General features: G+C 64.3%; 5 pseudogenes; all 5 read left to right on the top strand.

The window, feature by feature from the left end:
- The first annotated feature begins 145 nt into the window (after nt 1–145).
- Nucleotides 146–264, top strand: LOC142864514 (uncharacterized; annotated as a pseudogene).
- A 3513-nt stretch (nt 265–3777) lies between these two features.
- Nucleotides 3778–3896, top strand: LOC142864513 (uncharacterized; annotated as a pseudogene).
- Nucleotides 3897–7409: 3513 nt separating this feature from the next.
- LOC142864512 (uncharacterized) lies at nt 7410–7528 on the top strand (annotated as a pseudogene).
- Nucleotides 7529–11055: 3527 nt separating this feature from the next.
- Nucleotides 11056–11174, top strand: LOC142864511 (uncharacterized; annotated as a pseudogene).
- Nucleotides 11175–14687: 3513 nt separating this feature from the next.
- On the top strand, nt 14688–14806 carry LOC142864509 (uncharacterized; annotated as a pseudogene).
- The last annotated feature ends 1319 nt before the right edge of the window (nt 14807–16125 follow it).

Here is a 16125-nt window from a genome sequence, read left to right as displayed (position 1 = left end):
CCCCGCCCCGCCACGTCCCTCACCTCAGTCCTCCGGAGTCCGCCCGACCGGGCCGGCGAACTCCACAGGCCCGGCGCGGGTCAGCGCTATCGCGGGGAAGCGCGGTGAGGCTGGCCTCTTGAGCGGGGCAGGGGCGCCCTCCGCGGTCTACGGCCACACCACCCCGAACGCGCCCCATCTCGTCTGCTCTCAGAAGCTAAGCAGCGTCGGGCCTGGTTAGTACTTGGATGGGAGACCGCCTGGGAATCCCGGGTGCCCTAGGCTTTTTTTTTTTTTTTTTTGCCTGTTGCTCTGTCCCCTTGCTGGGAGCGCGGCGGCGGGGCGGCCGTCCGGCGGATCACCCCCACCCTCAGCGCCCGCCGCGGTGCCTGCCGCCCCAGCCCGCACCGTGGGGCCTCCTCTTGTCCCAAGCCGGGACACCGCCGCCACGGGGCAGCATGCGTGCCATCTGGACTGTCAGGTCTCAGACCAAAGGTCTGGTCTGTGGGAACCGACACGCTGGAGGAAACCTCGAGAGTCTGAGAGGGGAGGGAGTTCCGGAAGGATTCCAGGATGTCACTTTGAGCGAGTATGTGACCAGAACTCGTCCCGTTGCTTTTGGGGTTCTATGGGCTACACGCAGGAATCTCTGGTGGTGGCACTGGAGGTTGGGGGAACCGGAGTCACACCCAGACCTGCTCGACAGGCCTCCTTTTACTTTTCTTTTCGGATTCATTTTCTTAGAAAGTGTCTCTTATCTCTATGATTGCATTTTCTTTTCTCTCTCTTTTCAAGCAGATGATGGGAGTACAAGTATTGAGGTGACATGTGTTGCCCGTGCCCCCCTCCCCCCTGTCTCCTTATTTATTTCTCATTTTCTCCCAGCGTATTGTGGGGGTACCAATGTTCAGGTCGGGTGCATTGCTCTTTCCCCGCCTCCCCCCTCGGGTCAGAGCTTCAAGTGCGCCCATCCCCCAGTCGGTGCGCACCCACCCCCTCCCTAATGCATGTGTATGCCCACCCCCTCCCCACGCCCGCCCGACACCCACCCGATGAAGGTGATTCCTCGCTGTCCACTTAGGTGTCCATCCGTTCGTACCAATTTGCCGGTGAGCGCGCGCACGTGGTGCTCGTGTGTCCGTTCTTGGGATACCTGGCCTACTGGAACGGGTTCCAGCTCTGGCCAGGAGAACACGAGAGGCGCCCTCTCACCGCTGCTCCTCATAGCCGAATGGCACTCCGTGGTGTCCACGCGCCGCATGTTATTAATGCACTCCTGGATGGATGGGCACTCGGGTCGCTTCCACATCTTTGCGATTGTGAATTGTGCCCTAACTGTCACCCTACCCCTTACCCAGCCCGTCTCCTCTGCCCCTGCCTGACGCGCTCCTCCCCCGCCAGGCCCGTCACTGTCCTTGGCCCCTGCCCCTGCCTGACCGGCCCCTTCCCGCCCCGTCACCGTCACCGTCCTCTGCCCCTGCCTGACAGGCTCGTCCCCGCCCGGCCCACCACCTGGGCCACTGCCTGACTCGCTCCGCTCCTCCCCGGCCAGGCCCGTCACTGTCCTGGGCCCCTGCCTGACCGGCTCCTTCCCGCCCGGCCTGTCACCGTCCTCGGCCCCTGCCTGACACGCTCCTCCCCGCCCGTCACCGTCCTCGGCCCCTGCCTGACCGGCTCCTCCGTCGCCTGGGCCTTCCAGGGGCTTGGTGTGGACGCTGCTTCCAGGAAGCCCTCCAGGAACCCGGCAGCAGGGCGGCCGCAGCAGTCTGGCGCAGGCATCGCTAAGTCCCCTGCCGGGGACGGGGACGTGCCCCGCTGTGCCGCGGGGGGCCCAGCCTGGTGTCTTCCCTGAGGCCCTGGGGCTGCCGCTCCCCGCAAGGGGAGAGCCTCGGAGGTGGGGACCGCCTCCTGATGGGGACGTCCACGCAGCTCTCCACGTCGGATTCCGGGGCTCTCTGTCCTGCCTGAAGGCCCAGCTGGCCTGCGGGTCCTTAGAGTGGCAGAAACATCCTCAAACTGATATTGCGAGTCCGGTGGTTGTCTGCACTTTTGTGCTGGGCACCCCAGGGAGGCCCAGGGGCTGGCTGGACAACGCGGTCTGCTCGGGTGCTTTGGAGGAGCAACCGATGCCCTTTGGACTTTGGTAGCAGCGTCTCAGGTGTCTCTGAGCCCTGCGCCATGTCGGGGAGGAGGCGGGAGGGGCCGCGACCTGCAGTCGTGTTCCCGGGGTGGCACGGCATGTGGCTTCTTCCACAGGCTGCTTGGCCTGGGCTCCCTGCACCTGGGCCTTTGGGGGACTGGCCCTGTGCTTGCCAACGCTTCCTGCAGGGACCCGGAGCTGGGAGGTGGCATCTCCCAGCCCTGGGCCGGGCAGAACCCCAGCGGGCCATGCCCACAACCTCTCTCAGCACGGGTCCCCCAGAAGGCTCCTTTGGGACCAGGATTCTCCTGCGGGTGACTTCTTAAAGTCTGGCCCCTGGATGGAGGGGCTCCGGGAGTAGAGGAGCCGGAAGCGGAAGGGGGTGCCCATGCGAGGGGACATTTTCAGGCCAAGTACCAGCTTCAGCCTGATCCTCCTGGGAACCCCGGGGTGTACGTCCCACCTCCTGGTTGTCCCCCTCTGAGACAAGGAGCCGGGCTTCGCATTCCCCCAGCAGCCAGTCGTGGGCTGAGGACACCTGGGGCCTTGGGAACTCCCTGGCTTCTCTTTGGATTACCATTTGGAGCTGCTTGGGAATCCTGCCGCCACACACACCCGAGTGCAGGTGTCTTCTGCACGGACTGCGGGCCTCGCGCTTCTGAATGCCACTGGCTCGCCACCCACCCACGGGTGAACCTGGTCAGGGTGCTTTCTCTAAGGAGCAGACTCTGATCCGGGCGGGCTACCGGTGTCTCTGTTTGCTCGTTTCTTTCTTCCATTTCGGGAAAGTCTTCCTTACTGGGTGTGGAAATCTCCTATGCCTTTCCTCGCCTATTCTGTCAGCTTTAAAATTCTCTTTCAGTTGCCACCCTCACAGATGGATTAGGAAACTCTTTTCGGTGCCTTCATTAGTGAAATGACCTCAAGGAAGCTCGAATCCAATATCTAATCGCCGGCTTTTAGCAAGTCCACACCCGAGGGTGGTTGGGGTCCAATCCAGCCCCGGGCCAGGCCCAGGCCCCTTGGACTGGGCCACAGGAGGACACAGAGCAGGGTCCCGGCCCCCACGGGAGCGGTGCCGGCAGTTCTCCAAGGGCTTGGGGGTTTTCCAGAGGTAGGAGATGGAGGGGACTGATTTCTTCAGCGCCCCCCAAACCACCCCGCCCCGCCCCACCCCAGCCATGGGACACATCCCGAGAGACGCCCCTACACTCGCTCCCCTCCCCCATGCGCTGTGCCCCAGCCCTGGCCCTGGGGAATAGGCGGCAGCCCACCCACAGGGCGGGGGCGCAGCTGACAGGGGTTGTGCGGGAGGGCGGCCCCTGGCTTGGGTCAAAGGGTGAGCGCGCGTGCGCAGTCAGCGGCCGCGCGCTGGGGGTGGGGGCGGGTAGGTGAAGGAGGCGAGGTGAGGAGAGGAGGGGGGCTGGAAGGTCTCCACCTTGGCGGGTCCAGCCGTGGAGGCGCATCGTGTCTGTGTGTGTGTGTGTGTGTGTGTAGACAGCCCCCCATCCCACCCCGCCCCGCCACGTCCCTCACCTCAGTCCTCCGGAGTCCGCCCGACCGGGCCGGCGAACTCCACAGGCCCGGCGCGGGTCAGCGCTATCGCGGGGAAGCGCGGTGAGGCTGGCCTCTTGAGCGGGGCAGGGGCGCCCTCCGCGGTCTACGGCCACACCACCCCGAACGCGCCCCATCTCGTCTGCTCTCAGAAGCTAAGCAGCGTCGGGCCTGGTTAGTACTTGGATGGGAGACCGCCTGGGAATCCCGGGTGCCCTAGGCTTTTTTTTTTTTTTTTTTGCCTGTTGCTCTGTCCCCTTGCTGGGAGCGCGGCGGCGGGGCGGCCGTCCGGCGGATCACCCCCACCCTCAGCGCCCGCCGCGGTGCCTGCCGCCCCAGCCCGCACCGTGGGGCCTCCTCTTGTCCCAAGCCGGGACACCGCCGCCACGGGGCAGCATGCGTGCCATCTGGACTGTCAGGTCTCAGACCAAAGGTCTGGTCTGTGGGAACCGACACGCTGGAGGAAACCTCGAGAGTCTGAGAGGGGAGGGAGTTCCGGAAGGATTCCAGGATGTCACTTTGAGCGAGTATGTGACCAGAACTCGTCCCGTTGCTTTTGGGGTTCTATGGGCTACACGCAGGAATCTCTGGTGGTGGCACTGGAGGTTGGGGGAACCGGAGTCACACCCAGACCTGCTCGACAGGCCTCCTTTTACTTTTCTTTTCGGATTCATTTTCTTAGAAAGTGTCTCTTATCTCTATGATTGCATTTTCTTTTCTCTCTCTTTTCAAGCAGATGATGGGAGTACAAGTATTGAGGTGACATGTGTTGCCCGTGCCCCCCTCCCCCCTGTCTCCTTATTTATTTCTCATTTTCTCCCAGCGTATTGTGGGGGTACCAATGTTCAGGTCGGGTGCATTGCTCTTTCCCCGCCTCCCCCCTCGGGTCAGAGCTTCAAGTGCGCCCATCCCCCAGTCGGTGCGCACCCACCCCCTCCCTAATGCATGTGTATGCCCACCCCCTCCCCACGCCCGCCCGACACCCACCCGATGAAGGTGATTCCTCGCTGTCCACTTAGGTGTCCATCCGTTCGTACCAATTTGCCGGTGAGCGCGCGCACGTGGTGCTCGTGTGTCCGTTCTTGGGATACCTGGCCTACTGGAACGGGTTCCAGCTCTGGCCAGGAGAACACGAGAGGCGCCCTCTCACCGCTGCTCCTCATAGCCGAATGGCACTCCGTGGTGTCCACGCGCCGCATGTTATTAATGCACTCCTGGATGGATGGGCACTCGGGTCGCTTCCACATCTTTGCGATTGTGAATTGTGCCCTAACTGTCACCCTACCCCTTACCCAGCCCGTCTCCTCTGCCCCTGCCTGACGCGCTCCTCCCCCGCCAGGCCCGTCACTGTCCTTGGCCCCTGCCCCTGCCTGACCGGCCCCTTCCCGCCCCGTCACCGTCACCGTCCTCTGCCCCTGCCTGACAGGCTCGTCCCCGCCCGGCCCACCACCTGGGCCACTGCCTGACTCGCTCCGCTCCTCCCCGGCCAGGCCCGTCACTGTCCTGGGCCCCTGCCTGACCGGCTCCTTCCCGCCCGGCCTGTCACCGTCCTCGGCCCCTGCCTGACACGCTCCTCCCCGCCCGTCACCGTCCTCGGCCCCTGCCTGACCGGCTCCTCCGTCGCCTGGGCCTTCCAGGGGCTTGGTGTGGACGCTGCTTCCAGGAAGCCCTCCAGGAACCCGGCAGCAGGGCGGCCGCAGCAGTCTGGCGCAGGCATCGCTAAGTCCCCTGCCGGGGACGGGGACGTGCCCCGCTGTGCCGCGGGGGGCCCAGCCTGGTGTCTTCCCTGAGGCCCTGGGGCTGCCGCTCCCCGCAAGGGGAGAGCCTCGGAGGTGGGGACCGCCTCCTGATGGGGACGTCCACGCAGCTCTCCACGTCGGATTCCGGGGCTCTCTGTCCTGCCTGAAGGCCCAGCTGGCCTGCGGGTCCTTAGAGTGGCAGAAACATCCTCAAACTGATATTGCGAGTCCGGTGGTTGTCTGCACTTTTGTGCTGGGCACCCCAGGGAGGCCCAGGGGCTGGCTGGACAACGCGGTCTGCTCGGGTGCTTTGGAGGAGCAACCGATGCCCTTTGGACTTTGGTAGCAGCGTCTCAGGTGTCTCTGAGCCCTGCGCCATGTCGGGGAGGAGGCGGGAGGGGCCGCGACCTGCAGTCGTGTTCCCGGGGTGGCACGGCATGTGGCTTCTTCCACAGGCTGCTTGGCCTGGGCTCCCTGCACCTGGGCCTTTGGGGGACTGGCCCTGTGCTTGCCAACGCTTCCTGCAGGGACCCGGAGCTGGGAGGTGGCATCTCCCAGCCCTGGGCCGGGCAGAGCCCCAGCGGGCCATGCCCACACCCTCTCTCAGCACGGGTCCCCCAGAAGGCTCCTTTGGGACCAGGATTCTCCTGCGGGTGACTTCTTAAAGTCTGGCCCCTGGATGGAGGGGCACCGGGAGTAGAGGAGCCGGAAGCGGAAGGGGGTGCCCATGCGAGGGGACATTTTCAGGCCAAGTACCAGCTTCAGCCTGATCCTCCTGGGAACCCCGGGGTGTACGTCCCACCTCCTGGTTGTCCCGCTCTGAGACAAGGAGCCGGGCTTCGCATTCCCCCAGCAGCCAGTCGTGGGCTGAGGACACCTGGGGCCTTGGGAACTCCCTGGCTTCTCTTTGGATTACCATTTGGAGCTGCTTGGGAATCCTGCCGCCACACACACCCGAGTGCAGGTGTCTTCTGCACGGACTGGGGGCCTCGCGCTTCTGAATGCCACTGGCTCGCCACCCACCCACGGGTGAACCTGGTCAGGGTGCTTTCTCTAAGGAGCAGACTCTGATCCGGGCGGGCTACCGGTGTCTCTGTTTGCTCGTTTCTTTCTTCCATTTCGGGAAAGTCTTCCTTACTGGGTGTGGAAATCTCCTATGCCTTTCCTCGCCTATTCTGTCAGCTTTAAAATTCTCTTTCAGTTGCCACCCTCACAGATGGATTAGGAAACTCTTTTCGGTGCCTTCATTAGTGAAATGACCTCAAGGAAGCTCGAATCCAATATCTAATCGCCGGCTTTTAGCAAGTCCACACCCGAGGGTGGTTGGGGTCCAATCCAGCCCCGGGCCAGGCCCAGGCCCCTTGGACTGGGCCACAGGAGGACACAGAGCAGGGTCCCGGCCCCCACGGGAGCGGTGCCGGCAGTTCTCCAAGGGCTTGGGGGTTTTCCAGAGGTAGGAGATGGAGGGGACTGATTTCTTCAGCGCCCCCCAAACCACCCCGCCCCGCCCCACCCCAGCCATGGGACACATCCCGAGAGACGCCCCTACACTCGCTCCCCTCCCCCATGCGCTGTGCCCCAGCCCTGGCCCTGGGGAATAGGCGGCAGCCCACCCACAGGGCGGGGGCGCAGCTGACAGGGGTTGTGCGGGAGGGCGGCCCCTGGCTGGGGTCAAAGGGTGAGCGCGCGTGCGCAGTCAGCGGCCGCGCGCTGGGGGTGGGGGCGGGTAGGTGAAGGAGGCGAGGTGAGGAGAGGAGGGGGGCTGGAAGGTCTCCACCTTGGCGGGTCCAGCCGTGGAGGCGCATCGTGTCTGTGTGTGTGTGTGTGTGTGTGTAGACAGCCCCCCATCCCACCCCGCCCCGCCACGTCCCTCACCTCAGTCCTCCGGAGTCCGCCCGACCGGGCCGGCGAACTCCACAGGCCCGGCGCGGGTCAGCGCTATCGCGGGGAAGCGCGGTGAGGCTGGCCTCTTGAGCGGGGCAGGGGCGCCCTCCGCGGTCTACGGCCACACCACCCCGAACGCGCCCCATCTCGTCTGCTCTCAGAAGCTAAGCAGCGTCGGGCCTGGTTAGTACTTGGATGGGAGACCGCCTGGGAATCCCGGGTGCCCTAGGCTTTTTTTTTTTTTTTGCCTGTTGCTCTGTCCCCTTGCTGGGAGCGCGGCGGCGGGGCGGCCGTCCGGCGGATCACCCCCACCCTCAGCGCCCGCCGCGGTGCCTGCCGCCCCAGCCCGCACCGTGGGGCCTCCTCTTGTCCCAAGCGGGGACACCGCCGCCACGGGGCAGCATGCGTGCCATCTGGACTGTCAGGTCTCAGACCAAAGGTCTGGTCTGTGGGAACCGACACGCTGGAGGAAACCTCGAGAGTCTGAGAGGGGAGGGAGTTCCGGAAGGATTCCAGGATGTCACTTTGAGCGAGTATGTGACCAGAACTCGTCCCGTTGCTTTTGGGGTTCTATGGGCTACACGCAGGAATCTCTGGTGGTGGCACTGGAGGTTGGGGGATCCGGAGTCACACCCAGACCTGCTCGACAGGCCTCCTTTTACTTTTCTTTTCGGATTCATTTTCTTAGAAAGTGTCTCTTATCTCTATGATTGCATTTTCTTTTCTCTCTCTTTTCAAGCAGATGATGGGAGTACAAGTATTGAGGTGACATGTGTTGCCCGTGCCCCCCTCCCCCCTGTCTCCTTATTTATTTCTCATTTTCTCCCAGCGTATTGTGGGGGTACCAATGTTCAGGTCGGGTGCATTGCTCTTTCCCCGCCTCCCCCCTCTGGTCAGAGCTTCAAGTGCGCCCATCCCCCAGTCGGTGCGCACCCACCCCCTCCCTAATGCATGTGTATGCCCACCCCCTCCCCACGCCCGCCCGACACCCACCCGATGAAGGTGATTCCTCGCTGTCCACTTAGGTGTCCATCCGTTCGTACCAATTTGCCGGTGAGCGCGCGCACGTGGTGCTCGTGTGTCCGTTCTTGGGATACCTGGCCTACTGGAACGGGTTCCAGCTCTGGCCAGGAGAACACGAGAGGCGCGCTCTCACCGCTGCTCCTCACAGCCGAATGGCACTCCGTGGTGTCCACGCGCCGCATGTTATTAATGCACTCCTGGATGGATGGGCACTCGGGTCGCTTCCACATCTTTGCGATTGTGAATTGTGCCCTAACTGTCACCCTACCCCTTACCCAGCCCGTCTCCTCTGCCCCTGCCTGACGCGCTCCTCCCCCGCCAGGCCCGTCACTGTCCTCGGCCCCTGCCCCTGCCTGACCGGCCCCTTCCCGCCCCGGCCCGTCACCGTCACCGTCACCGTCACCGTCCTCTGCCCCTGCCTGACAGGCTCGTCCCCGCCCGGCCCACCACCTGGGCCACTGCCTGACTCGCTCCGCTCCTCCCCGGCCAGGCCCGTCACTGTCCTGGGCCCCTGCCTGACCGGCTCCTTCCCGCCCGGCCTGTCACCGTCCTCTGCCCCTGCCTGACACGCTCCTCCCCGCCCGTCACCGTCCTCGGCCCCTGCCTGACCGGCTCCTCCGTCGCCTGGGCCTTCCAGGGGCTTGGTGTGGACGCTGCTTCCAGGAAGCCCTCCAGGAACCCGGCAGCAGGGCGGCCGCAGCAGTCTGGCGCAGGCATCGCTAAGTCCCCTGCCGGGGACGGGGACGTGCCCCGCTGTGCCGCGGGGGGCCCAGCCTGGTGTCTTCCCTGAGGCCCTGGGGCTGCCGCTCCCCGCAAGGGGAGAGCCTCGGAGGTGGGGACCGCCTCCTGATGGGGACGTCCACGCAGCTCTCCACGTCGGATTCCGGGGCTCTCTGTCCTGCCTGAAGGCCCAGCTGGCCTGCGGGTCCTTAGAGTGGCAGAAACATCCTCAAACTGATATTGCGAGTCCGGTGGTTGTCTGCACTTTTGTGCTGGGCACCCCAGGGAGGCCCAGGGGCTGGCTGGACAACGCGGTCTGCTCGGGTGCTTTGGAGGAGCAACCGATGCCCTTTGGACTTTGGTAGCAGCGTCTCAGGTGTCTCTGAGCCCTGCGCCATGTCGGGGAGGAGGCGGGAGGGGCCGCGACCTGCAGTCGTGTTCCCGGGGTGGCACGGCATGTGGCTTCTTCCACAGGCTGCTTGGCCTGGGCTCCCTGCACCTGGGCCTTTGGGGGACTGGCCCTGTGCTTGCCAACGCTTCCTGCAGGGACCCGGAGCTGGGAGGTGGCATCTCCCAGCCCTGGGCCGGGCAGAGCCCCAGCGGGCCATGCCCACACCCTCTCTCAGCACGGGTCCCCCAGAAGGCTCCTTTGGGACCAGGATTCTCCTGCGGGTGACTTCTTAAAGTCTGGCCCCTGGATGGAGGGGCACCGGGAGTAGAGGAGCCGGAAGCGGAAGGGGGTGCCCATGCGAGGGGACATTTTCAGGCCAAGTACCAGCTTCAGCCTGATCCTCCTGGGAACCCCGGGGTGTACGTCCCACCTCCTGGTTGTCCCGCTCTGAGACAAGGAGCCGGGCTTCGCATTCCCCCAGCAGCCAGTCGTGGGCTGAGGACACCTGGGGCCTTGGGAACTCCCTGGCTTCTCTTTGGATTACCATTTGGAGCTGCTTGGGAATCCTGCCGCCACACACACCCGAGTGCAGGTGTCTTCTGCACGGACTGGGGGCCTCGCGCTTCTGAATGCCACTGGCTCGCCACCCACCCACGGGTGAACCTGGTCAGGGTGCTTTCTCTAAGGAGCAGACTCTGATCCGGGCGGGCTACCGGTGTCTCTGTTTGCTCGTTTCTTTCTTCCATTTCGGGAAAGTCTTCCTTACTGGGTGTGGAAATCTCCTATGCCTTTCCTCGCCTATTCTGTCAGCTTTAAAATTCTCTTTCAGTTGCCACCCTCACAGATGGATTAGGAAACTCTTTTCGGTGCCTTCATTAGTGAAATGACCTCAAGGAAGCTCGAATCCAATATCTAATCGCCGGCTTTTAGCAAGTCCACACCCGAGGGTGGTTGGGGTCCAATCCAGCCCCGGGCCAGGCCCAGGCCCCTTGGACTGGGCCACAGGAGGACACAGAGCAGGGTCCCGGCCCCCACGGGAGCGGTGCCGGCAGTTCTCCAAGGGCTTGGGGGTTTTCCAGAGGTAGGAGATGGAGGGGACTGATTTCTTCAGCGCCCCCCAAACCACCCCGCCCCGCCCCACCCCAGCCATGGGACACATCCCGAGAGACGCCCCTACACTCGCTCCCCTCCCCCATGCGCTGTGCCCCAGCCCTGGCCCTGGGGAATAGGCGGCAGCCCACCCACAGGGCGGGGGCGCAGCTGACAGGGGTTGTGCGGGAGGGCGGCCCCTGGCTGGGGTCAAAGGGTGAGCGCGCGTGCGCAGTCAGCGGCCGCGCGCTGGGGGTGGGGGCGGGTAGGTGAAGGAGGCGAGGTGAGGAGAGGAGGGGGGCTGGAAGGTCTCCACCTTGGCGGGTCCAGCCGTGGAGGCGCATCGTGTCTGTGTGTGTGTGTGTGTGTGTGTAGACAGCCCCCCATCCCACCCCGCCCCGCCACGTCCCTCACCTCAGTCCTCCGGAGTCCGCCCGACCGGGCCGGCGAACTCCACAGGCCCGGCGCGGGTCAGCGCTATCGCGGGGAAGCGCGGTGAGGCTGGCCTCTTGAGCGGGGCAGGGGCGCCCTCCGCGGTCTACGGCCACACCACCCCGAACGCGCCCCATCTCGTCTGCTCTCAGAAGCTAAGCAGCGTCGGGCCTGGTTAGTACTTGGATGGGAGACCGCCTGGGAATCCCGGGTGCCCTAGGCTTTTTTTTTTTTTTTTTTGCCTGTTGCTCTGTCCCCTTGCTGGGAGCGCGGCGGCGGGGCGGCCGTCCGGCGGATCACCCCCACCCTCAGCGCCCGCCGCGGTGCCTGCCGCCCCAGCCCGCACCGTGGGGCCTCCTCTTGTCCCAAGCCGGGACACCGCCGCCACGGGGCAGCATGCGTGCCATCTGGACTGTCAGGTCTCAGACCAAAGGTCTGGTCTGTGGGAACCGACACGCTGGAGGAAACCTCGAGAGTCTGAGAGGGGAGGGAGTTCCGGAAGGATTCCAGGATGTCACTTTGAGCGAGTATGTGACCAGAACTCGTCCCGTTGCTTTTGGGGTTCTATGGGCTACACGCAGGAATCTCTGGTGGTGGCACTGGAGGTTGGGGGAACCGGAGTCACACCCAGACCTGCTCGACAGGCCTCCTTTTACTTTTCTTTTCGGATTCATTTTCTTAGAAAGTGTCTCTTATCTCTATGATTGCATTTTCTTTTCTCTCTCTTTTCAAGCAGATGATGGGAGTACAAGTATTGAGGTGACATGTGTTGCCCGTGCCCCCCTCCCCCCTGTCTCCTTATTTATTTCTCATTTTCTCCCAGCGTATTGTGGGGGTACCAATGTTCAGGTCGGGTGCATTGCTCTTTCCCCGCCTCCCCCCTCGGGTCAGAGCTTCAAGTGCGCCCATCCCCCAGTCGGTGCGCACCCACCCCCTCCCTAATGCATGTGTATGCCCACCCCCTCCCCACGCCCGCCCGACACCCACCCGATGAAGGTGATTCCTCGCTGTCCACTTAGGTGTCCATCCGTTCGTACCAATTTGCCGGTGAGCGCGCGCACGTGGTGCTCGTGTGTCCGTTCTTGGGATACCTGGCCTACTGGAACGGGTTCCAGCTCTGGCCAGGAGAACACGAGAGGCGCCCTCTCACCGCTGCTCCTCATAGCCGAATGGCACTCCGTGGTGTCCACGCGCCGCATGTTATTAATGCACTCCTGGATGGATGGGCACTCGGGTCGCTTCCACATCTTTGCGATTGTGAATTGTGCCCTAACTGTCACCCTACCCCTTACCCAGCCCGTCTCCTCTGCCCCTGCCTGACGCGCTCCTCCCCCGCCAGGCCCGTCACTGTCCTTGGCCCCTGCCCCTGCCTGACCGGCCCCTTCCCGCCCCGTCACCGTCACCGTCCTCTGCCCCTGCCTGACAGGCTCGTCCCCGCCCGGCCCACCACCTGGGCCACTGCCTGACTCGCTCCGCTCCTCCCCGGCCAGGCCCGTCACTGTCCTGGGCCCCTGCCTGACCGGCTCCTTCCCGCCCGGCCTGTCACCGTCCTCTGCCCCTGCCTGACACGCTCCTCCCCGCCCGTCACCGTCCTCGGCCCCTGCCTGACCGGCTCCTCCGTCGCCTGGGCCTTCCAGGGGCTTGGTGTGGACGCTGCTTCCAGGAAGCCCTCCAGGAACCCGGCAGCAGGGCGGCCGCAGCAGTCTGGCGCAGGCATCGCTAAGTCCCCTGCCGGGGACGGGGACGTGCCCCGCTGTGCCGCGGGGGGCCCAGCCTGGTGTCTTCCCTGAGGCCCTGGGGCTGCCGCTCCCCGCAAGGGGAGAGCCTCGGAGGTGGGGACCGCCTCCTGATGGGGACGTCCACGCAGCTCTCCACGTCGGATTCCGGGGCTCTCTGTCCTGCCTGAAGGCCCAGCTGGCCTGCGGGTCCTTAGAGTGGCAGAAACATCCTCAAACTGATATTGCGAGTCCGGTGGTTGTCTGCACTTTTGTGCTGGGCAGCCCAGGGAGGCCCAGGGGCTGGCTGGACAACGCGGTCTGCTCGGGTGCTTTGGAGGAGCAACCGATGCCCTTTGGACTTTGGTAGCAGCGTCTCAGGTGTCTCTGAGCCCTGCGCCATGTCGGGGAGGAGGCGGGAGGGGCGGCGACCTGCAGTCGTGCTCCCGGGGTGGCACGGCATGTGGCTTCTTCCACAGGCTGCTTGGCCTGGGCTCCCTGCACCTGGGCCTTTGGGGGACTGGCCCTGTGCTTGCCAACGCTTCCTGCAGGGACCCGGAGCTGGGAGGTGGCATCTCCCAGCCCTGGGCCGGGCAGAGCCCCAGCGGGCCATGCCCACACCCTCTCTCAGCACGGGTCCCCCAGAAGGCTCCTTTGGGACCAGGATTCTCCTGCGGGTGACTTCTTAAAGTCTGGCCCCTGGATGGAGGGGCACCGGGAGTAGAGGAGCCGGAAGCGGAAGGGGGTGCCCATGCGAGGGGACATTTTCAGGCCAAGTACCAGCTTCAGCCTGATCCTCCTGGGAACCCCGGGGTGTACGTCCCACCTCCTGGTTGTCCCGCTCTGAGACAAGGAGCCGGGCTTCGCATTCCCCCAGCAGCCAGTCGTGGGCTGAGGACACCTGGGGCCTTGGGAACTCCCTGGCTTCTCTTTGGATTACCATTTGGAGCTGCTTGGGAATCCTGCCGCCACACACACCCGAGTGCAGGTGTCTTCTGCACAGACTGGGGGCCTCGCGCTTCTGAATGCCACTGGCTCGCCACCCACCCACGGGTGAACCTGGTCAGGGTGCTTTCTCTAAGGAGCAGACTCTGATCCGGGCGGGCTACCGGTGTCTCTGTTTGCTCGTTTCTTTCTTCCATTTCGGGAAAGTCTTCCTTACTGGGTGTGGAAATCTCCTATGCCTTTCCTCGCCTATTCTGTCAGCTTTAAAATTCTCTTTCAGTTGCCACCCTCACAGATGGATTAGGAAACTCTTTTCGGTGCCTTCATTAGTGAAATGACCTCAAGGAAGCTCGAATCCAATATCTAATCGCCGGCTTTTAGCAAGTCCACACCCGAGGGTGGTTGGGGTCCAATCCAGCCCCGGGCCAGGCCCAGGCCCCTTGGACTGGGCCACAGGAGGACACAGAGCAGGGTCCCGGCCCCCACGGGAGCGGTGCCGGCAGTTCTCCAAGGGCTTGGGGGTTTTCCAGAGGTAGGAGATGGAGGGGACTGATTTCTTCAGCGCCCCCCAAACCACCCCGCCCCGCCCCACCCCAGCCATGGGACACATCCCGAGAGACGCCCCTACACTCGCTCCCCTCCCCCATGCGCTGTGCCCCAGCCCTGGCCCTGGGGAATAGGCGGCAGCCCACCCACAGGGCGGGGGCGCAGCTGACAGGGGTTGTGCGGGAGGGCGGCCCCTGGCTGGGGTCAAAGGGTGAGCGCGCGTGCGCAGTCAGCGGCCGCGCGCTGGGGGTGGGGGCGGGTAGGTGAAGGAGGCGAGGTGAGGAGAGGAGGGGGGCTGGAAGGTCTCCACCTTGGCGGGTCCAGCCGTGGAGGCGCATCGTGTCTGTGTGTGTGTGTGTGTGTGTGTAGACAGCCCCCCATCCCACCCCGCCCCGCCACGTCCCTCACCTCAGTCCTCCGGAGTCCGCCCGACCGGGCCGGCGAACTCCACAGGCCCGGCGCAGGTCAGCGCTATCGCGGGGAAGCGCGGTGAGGCTGGCCTCTTGAGCGGGGCAGGGGCGCCCTCCGCGGTCTACGGCCACACCACCCCGAACGCGCCCCATCTCGTCTGCTCTCAGAAGCTAAGCAGCGTCGGGCCTGGTTAGTACTTGGATGGGAGACCGCCTGGGAATCCCGGGTGCCCTAGGCTTTTTTTTTTTTTTTTTTGCCTGTTGCTCTGTCCCCTTGCTGGGAGCGCGGCGGCGGGGCGGCCGTCCGGCGGATCACCCCCACCCTCAGCGCCCGCCGCGGTGCCTGCCGCCCCAGCCCGCACCGTGGGGCCTCCTCTTGTCCCAAGCCGGGACACCGCCGCCACGGGGCAGCATGCGTGCCATCTGGACTGTCAGGTCTCAGACCAAAGGTCTGGTCTGTGGGAACCGACACGCTGGAGGAAACCTCGAGAGTCTGAGAGGGGAGGGAGTTCCGGAAGGATTCCAGGATGTCACTTTGAGCGAGTATGTGACCAGAACTCGTCCCGTTGCTTTTGGGGTTCTATGGGCTACACGCAGGAATCTCTGGTGGTGGCACTGGAGGTTGGGGGAACCGGAGTCACACCCAGACCTGCTCGACAGGCCTCCTTTTACTTTTCTTTTCGGATTCATTTTCTTAGAAAGTGTCTCTTATCTCTATGATTGCATTTTCTTTTCTCTCTCTTTTCAAGCAGATGATGGGAGTACAAGTATTGAGGTGACATGTGTTGCCCGTGCCCCCCTCCCCCCTGTCTCCTTATTTATTTCTCATTTTCTCCCAGCGTATTGTGGGGGTACCAATGTTCAGGTCGGGTGCATTGCTCTTTCCCCGCCTCCCCCCTCGGGTCAGAGCTTCAAGTGCGCCCATCCCCCAGTCGGTGCGCACCCACCCCCTCCCTAATGCATGTGTATGCCCACCCCCTCCCCACGCCCGCCCGACACCCACCCGATGAAGGTGATTCCTCGCTGTCCACTTAGGTGTCCATCCGTTCGTACCAATTTGCCGGTGAGCGCGCGCACGTGGTGCTCGTGTGTCCGTTCTTGGGATACCTGGCCTACTGGAACGGGTTCCAGCTCTGGCCAGGAGAACACGAGAGGCGCCCTCTCACCGCTGCTCCTCATAGCCGAATGGCACTCCGTGGTGTCCACGCGCCGCATGTTATTAATGCACTCCTGGATGGATGGGCACTCGGGTCGCTTCCACATCTTTGCGATTGTGAATTGTGCCCTAACTGTCACCCTACCCCTTACCCAGCCCGTCTCCTCTGCCCCTGCCTGACGCGCTCCTCCCCCGCCAGGCCCGTCACTGTCCTTGGCCCCTGCCCCTGCCTGACCGGCCCCTTCCCGCCCCGTCACCGTCACCGTCCTCTGCCCCTGCCTGACAGGCTCGTCCCCGCCCGGCCCACCACCTGGGCCACTGCCTGACTCGCTCCGCTCCTCCCCGGCCAGGCCCGTCACTGTCCTGGGCCCCTGCCTGACCGGCTCCTTCCCTCCCGGCCTG

The sequence above is a fragment of the Microcebus murinus genome, chromosome 25 (genome assembly GCF_040939455.1).
Source record: "Microcebus murinus isolate Inina chromosome 25, M.murinus_Inina_mat1.0, whole genome shotgun sequence".
NCBI lineage: Eukaryota > Metazoa > Chordata > Mammalia > Primates > Cheirogaleidae > Microcebus > Microcebus murinus.
The sequence above is the reverse complement of the archived record's forward strand: the minus strand, read 5'-3'. Positions and strand labels throughout refer to the sequence as shown.